Consider the following 7,500-nt stretch of genomic DNA (forward strand, 5'->3'; position numbering starts at 1 on the left):
CGCTCCCTGCAAAGGACTCGGAGGATAACGAAGCCGAACACATTGACCTGGATCCTAGCGATGTCTCCAACGACACCGACGAGGATGTCGACAGACATCCAAGAAGGACCAGAAGCCGATCCGCTCGGGAAGGCTCCCCGTTCGAAAAACCAATGACGGAAGAAGAAGAAGTCGCCTATTGGAACGAACAAGAGGAGCTGGCCGAAAGGCAAACCGAGCTCACTCGCAGTAAGCGCCGACAGGCTCGGAAATCCACTGACGAGACATCGGATATCCGCGATCTTCGCGACTACATCACCAAGACTGCGGCAGAAGTGAGAGCCGTAAAGTCTCAAATCCATCATGCTACTAGTGCTGCCCCCGAGATCGATCGACTGCTGGAAGGAGCTCGAAAGACCCCCTTTACCAGTCGCATTTCGGACATGAGGGTGTCCGATCCGGGAAAGATCAAAGTACCGAAGTACGATGGTACGGCCGATCCGAAAGCGCACCTTCAGGCTTTCCACATCGCGATGGGAAGAGCAAGACTGAAGGACGGCGAAAAGGATGCCGGCTATTGCCGCCTGTTCGTCGAAAATCTTGAAGGAGCAGCGCTCGAATGGTTCGCACGCCTTCGTCGCAACACCATCGGGAGTTTTCGACAGCTCGCATCGGAATTCCTCAAACAGTACTCTGTATTCATAGACAGGGAAACCTCCGATGTTGATCTCTGGAGTCTCTCCCAGAGGGAAGACGAACCCCTCCGCGAGTTTATCAGTCGGTTCAAACTGATAATGTCCAGGGTCAGCGGGATAAGCGACAAAGTGGCCATCGACGCGCTGAGAAAGACGCTCTGGTACAAGTCGAAATTCAGAAAATGGATAACTCTCGACAAACCGCGAACGATCCAGGACGCCCTCCACAAAGCAACGGACTATATCATAGTGGAGGAAGAAACTAAAGTCTTATCGCAAAAACATAAGCCGGCAAGACCATCCTCGAAAGACGCAGATCCGAAGGGGAAAAAGAAGAACTCTCGTAACGACAAGTACGTCCATCACGAGGGGGAAGATCTCCAAGGGGCGCATAACTATGCGATCAGTTCGGATCAAGGCCGGACCACGGGCAACACATGGACTCGCAATCAAGGGTATGACGAAAACACCTTCTGCGAGTTCCACCAATCCCGAGGACACTCCACGACCAATTGCAAAGTCTTGGGAGCAAGACTGGCCGCGAAGCTGCTCGCTGGAGAGCTTTCGGAAGTAACTAGCGTCAAGGATCTCATCCTCGATTCTGATCGGCCTCCAAAGACGGACAGAAATCCGCCCGCCGAAAAATCTCCTCAACGAAACCAACCTGGGGATAAACGCGGTAGGAGGCCGGATGACAAAGGGAACGATAACAATCGTCGCAGAGTCAATATGATCATCGGAGGATCTCAATACTGCGGCGATACCGTGTCAGCCATCAAGGCTTACCAACGGAAGGCAGAATCAAGCGCAAATTGGCCTACATGGTCTCCTCCTCGAGACGGCCAAAGTTGCTCGATCACCTTCACGGAGGAAGAAGCCGGCGGTATCGACCAACCTCACTGCGACCCGCTCGTCATAGATCTCGTCATACGAGATTTAGAAGTCGGAAGGGTACTCGTCGATACGGGAAGCACGGTCAACGTAATCTTCCGCGACACTCTCAAGCGGATGAGTATCGAACTCGGAGAGGTAATTCCGACGCCAAAACCACTCACGGGTTTTTCAGGCGAAGTGTCGATGACTCTCGGATCAATCCAATTGCCAGTCATGGCCAAGGAGATCACGAAAATCGTCGAATTCGCGGTAGTCGACCATCCCGCTATCTACAACGTGATCATGGGAACCCCATGGCTCAACGCCATGCAGGCAGTTCCGTCAACTTACCACCTGGGTCTCAAGTTCCCAACGCCGAGCGGAGTCGCGGCCATCTGGGGATGCCAAAAACAGTCGCGACTATGCTTCCTCGCGGAGCAAAAGTTAAGGCAAATCACGGCTTCCGCAAACGGCAAACGCGCGAAGATAGATCGATCTTCGGCCAAAAGCGCCCCGCACAAGGACGAAGTAAAATCGTCTGTCAACGCAAACGCATCGGACGTCGAAGCTCGACATAAATCCGAAGCCCACGCGACAACTCAACCGGAACATCCGGAAAATAGCGTCGACCCAGCCACGATCGACACGGTCAAGGCGGACATCGCGACACCAACCGCCGAGTAAGAACACTCGCGGCATGAAACAGAACTACGAGATGGCTTGATCCTCGAAAGGGGTACGTAGGCAGCTTGTCAAAAGACGAGTTCAGCTATCCCCCTCTCTAAAAAGGGGGGGGGGTGGGTGCGTATACTCGTATACTCCCACAATCGCCATTATTATAATCGAGTTTTTAGAAACATAAAAATTTTTACAATATACACTGTCTTTTTATCGAAAACGCTTACGCTTCAGTTTACGCTCGTCTGCGGCCTCATCCGGCCCAAAAATCGTAAAGATTATCACCTTTCAAACACGCATAATCCTCGAAAATAACTGCGAGACGTCGCAAAAAGTTAAAATTCGAGGACAATGCTAAACAAATTGTCCGAACGCGACCACCAAAAACCTTACACCCCGTTCGTCGATTGGCCCCGACGAACACGCCAGCCGTCTTAAACAAACGCAATCCGATCACTCTTTTGATCTTTAAAAACGTCCAGCACAAGGACAAAAGCGCGCTACAACAAAAATCCGAAATTTTGGTTTAGCACTTCCAGATTCTGAGAAGATGCTCGATTCGTACCATACAAGTCATATAAGCCGAGAACATATCGCGGACTTTAAACCGGTGCGAGTCAGGAAGAAATCGCAACAGGAAAAACGATAGCCGGCTAGTCACCGCACAAACCTTAACCGAAAGTAAACCTAGGTCTTGCCCTAAACCCAACGCTCTGGTCTCAAACATCTCAAGGCATGATATCTAAAAGATACGAGATCATAAACCATGCCTCTCCGTTCGTATCTCAATGTTCTCGAAAATCGTAAAGACAGATAAATTTTTACGAAAATCACGAACGAACCAACAGATTGAACGTCTAATTAGAACTACATACGAGACGACAACTCGTATTTACTTCAACCCTACTCAGGAAAAACTCGAAACGAAACATTTATCATATAAATAAACCGCGTAAAGCGGCAAGGGATTCAAAGCCACCAACGGCCAGTCCCGGAAATACAAATACGGCCATCGTGGCCTAAACGAAATCCAAATTCAAAGGGCCACATTCGGCCGAAAACAAGGATAACTGATCCATCCCTCATAATCCAAAGTCGAAGTCCCCGGACAACGAAGCACCAAACGCATCCGCAGGACGATCCACTTCCTCGCCACCGCCGTGAAAATCGATCGGGACCTCCTCGGTATCAGGAGAAACCGGGATGGAATCCCAGAACCCTTGAATCCTCTCGTCGATCGGAGGGATAAGCGCCTCAGCGTGGGCACGGTCACTCATCCCACTCTTCATCAAGCTCATTTCCTCTTCAAACACATAGTCGTCGGCTTGCGTCCTCCAAAGACTTCCGACCGAACCACGGCACTCGCGAAAGTCGCCCACCGAGGTAAAGGCATTCTTAAGATTCCCGTACTCAACCTGGAACTGAGATGCGCGAGTCTTCATCACCTCGACGATCTCTCTTTTGCCTTTCCTCTCCGATCTGCGAACAGCCCGCGCATGATCACGAGTAAGCTGTGCCTCTCGCTCCAGCATCTCGCCTTGCACGCGGGCGAGATCCCGCTCCGCTTTCTCCGCCTTGAAGCGGTAGACCATGGCTTCTCTATGACCCGCCTCGATGGCCGAGCCCAGCAAGCTCAGGCCCTGCAAAATCAATAGGCGTGTTACAAATCCATACATAGGATAATCACTTAAAAATTCCCAAAAAAAAACTAACCCCATTGATGATGCGAGATCCTTCCGCAACGACTCTCGGCCTCGCCGATTCTTTCGTAGGAGGAGGAGCATCGAAACCCGATGGCAGCCCAGCAAAGAAATCATCGAAGTCCGGAATGGGGGCTTCGCTCGAACCGCTTCCGTCGCCGTAAGCAAGGTTCGGATCCCATCCTGGAAGCATAGAGTCATCCATCGAAAACTCTATGTCGCCGAGATCGACATCTTTTCCCTTCCAAGAGCTCGACTCCGGCGCGGCTGTCGGAGCTTCAACGGGACTCTGGCCGTCGGGTTCGGAGTCGCTTCCCGTATCCGCGTCCAAAGCTGGACCAGGTTGCACAAATTTCAGCGCCTTCCGAACCCTTCTCGGCGTGAAAGAAGTCCAGAAGAAGGGACCATTCCTGAGAAGATCCCTCACCGCGATAATATCCTCAGGGAACGGAGCAAGAGGATTGATGAAGGGACGATTGTTCGGCAACCTCCGGAACAGTGGAATGCAACTCTCTTCGACGGACGCAGCGTCCAAACGAACAAAGAAAAAGAACTTCTTCCACGAGTTGAAGTTCGAAATGAACTTCTTAACCACCGACATAAATTTCCGAGGGACAAACCTATGCTTATCCGTATCCTTGACAAGTTGAAGCCTCAAAAGCGCTTCATAATGATCGACGGAAAGGGAAAGGCCATGCTCATAGCTTAGGATCAAGATCCCAATAAGGTGCTGAATGGCAAGGGGTGTCAACTGACTTATCGCGACTTCAAAACGGTCCAACACTCGGACGAGAATTTCGGGTATGGGGAACCAGAGGCGACAACGCACTATGAACACCTCATAACAAGTAAAGTAACCCTCCGGGGGGTTGTTAGCACATTCCCCGCGGCAGGGAACCCGGAACTCCACAACATCCGGGATGCGGTAGAACGACCGCATCGTCGCGAGAAACTCGTCAGTGGTCCTACTTGCGTCCTTTCCCTCGACTCCACGATGGACCAGGACCGGGAATGGCTTCTCCTTGGGAGGGATCAACGAGCCGTAATGAGCAACCCACCATGCCTCGTTCTCGGCAGGATGCACCGAGTGAGGCACGAACTCCGTCTTCGGAACGACGAGCTCTTCGTAAGGACTCGCGGACGAAGACCCTTTTTTCGCAATCTTTTTCTTGCTCGACATCTTTACACTTCTCTTAAGAGAATAGAGGAAAAGGGTGGAGAGAAAGATAGAAAGTTTTTGAAAGATCTTAGAGAAAAACAAGAAAGTGAAAAAATTATGGAACAAGTTACCTCTCTTCTTATAAGACATGAGGATTTACTATTCAAGCTCGGACTTTCGCATATTAATTCCATCCATCACGCCTAACTTGCCAAACATGCCTAACCGCACGCTAGGATCCCCCCATGCATGATCCTAACGGGCTGGGGGGCTAACTGTTGGGGTCAAAAACGGTTACGACGGAATTACCACCCGAAAATCCTCAGAGATCGTATTTCCGAAAGAGTTAGTAAAAGAAGGGATGTAATTTTCGTAAAAATAACCTATACGAGGTTATTTCTACGAAGAAGTATTCTTTGGGATTCAAACCAAACGATCGTCCCGCTCGGTCGCTACGTAGCGACCGAGCTCAGCCAAGCTCGGTCGCTACGTAGCGACCGAGCGATCGTCCCGCTCGGTCGCTACGTAGCGACCGAGCTCGAGCCAAAGCTCGGTCGCTACGTAGCGACCGAGCGATCGTCCCGCTCGGTCGCTACGTAGCGACCGAGCTCAGCCAAGCTCGAGCCAAAGCTCGGTCGCTACGTAGCGACCGAGCGATCGTCCCGCTCGGTCGCTACGTAGCGACCGAGCTCAGCCAAGCTCGGTCGCTACGTAGCGACCGAGCGATCGTCCCGCTCGGTCGCTACGTAGCGACCGAGCTCGAGCCAAAGCTCGGTCGCTACGTAGCGACCGAGCGATCGTCCCGCTCGGTCGCTACGTAGCGACCGAGCGATCGTCCCGCTCGGTCGCTACGTAGCGACCGAGCTCAGCCAAGCTCGGTCGCTACGTAGCGACCGAGCGATCGTCCCGCTCGGTCGCTACGTAGCGACCGAGCTCGAGCCAAAGCTCGGTCGCTACGTAGCGACCGAGCGATCGTCCCGCTCGGTCGCTACGTAGCGACCGAGCTCGAGCCAAAGCTCGGTCGCTACGTAGCGACCGAGCGATCGTCCCGCTCGGTCGCTACGTAGCGACCGAGCTCAGCCAAGCTCGGTCGCTACGTAGCGACCGAGCGATCGTCCCGCTCGGTCGCTACGTAGCGACCGAGCACTCGTTTCGCTCGGTCGCTACATAGCGACCGGGCTCGAGCCAAAGTTCGGTCGCTGTGTAGCGATTGAACCTTTCCGAACATCGATACGACACCAGTCCTTGCATTCTCGTCAAACCTTCGAATGCTATCTCCCGAAGACCGTAGCAAGCTCAGTCTATGTTTCCCGCTATTCTAATTCATCGATCAAACTTCGCGGATTAGAAACCGCGGAAAACTCGTAGTAAACGTGTCGAGTCGGAAGACGGCCCAAAGGGACCTAAAACACGACTCGAGGCCCATCCTACGATTTTTCCTAACCAAAAGCCCGTGAACCACAGCATGGTTCGCGCTTGGCCCGCGAGGAAGGATAAATGTCAAGTTTCCGCGGATAAATACGGAAGTTTTGAAGATAATTGTGAAGATCGGGAAAAATGGAATATCTCCATTTTTATGCTATGACGGCTTAAGGGCAGAAGAGTAAAAGCGTAAACCGACCTTGGAGCTAGTATATAAGGAGTCCTAGGCGAGGAGCAGAAAGAGGAACTTTTTCAGAGCAAACTTAGCACTTAGAGCGATTTAGGCAACTTTCCGTTTTTGTTATTTCGAGCTGCGACTCAATTAGGTTTAGCCGTCTTAGGGTTGCTAGAACTAGGAATCTCGCCGACAGCTCTCGAGCCCAGGCTTATACCTTGTTGTAACGCTCATACGCAGATTCGGAATAAGATCTATTTTGCTCTCTTTTCGATTTCTTATTTTTATCGTTATTATTCTCGTGTTCTGATTGCTTGACGTGTGGTAATTAACAGATATCCGGGTCCTCTGGGAAACTAGGGTTTTCTTAGTTTCCTTATTTAAACGGAAATCGACAGTGCGAATTTCGGTTCCCACAACAACTGCGAAAGCATTTGCCAAGGATGTTTTCATTAATCAAGAACGAAAGTTGGGGGCTCGAAGACGATCAGATACCGTCCTAGTCTCAACCATAAACGATGCCGACCAGGGATCAGCGGATGTTGCTTTTAGGACTCCGCTGGCACCTTATGAGAAATCAAAGTTTTTGGGTTCCGGGGGGAGTATGGTCGCAAGGCTGAAACTTAAAGGAATTTACGGAAGGGCACCACCAGGAGTGGAGCCTGCGGCTTAATTTGACTCAACACGGGGAAACTTACCAGGTCCAGACATAGTAAGGATTGACAGACTGAGAGCTCTTTCTTGATTCTATGAGTGGTGGTGCATGGCCGTTCTTAGTTGGTGGAGCGATTTGTCTGGTTAATTCCGTTAACGAACGAG

The sequence above is a fragment of the Brassica napus genome, unplaced genomic scaffold, assembly GCF_020379485.1.
Source record: "Brassica napus cultivar Da-Ae unplaced genomic scaffold, Da-Ae ScsIHWf_265;HRSCAF=440, whole genome shotgun sequence".
Taxonomy (NCBI): domain Eukaryota; kingdom Viridiplantae; phylum Streptophyta; class Magnoliopsida; order Brassicales; family Brassicaceae; genus Brassica; species Brassica napus.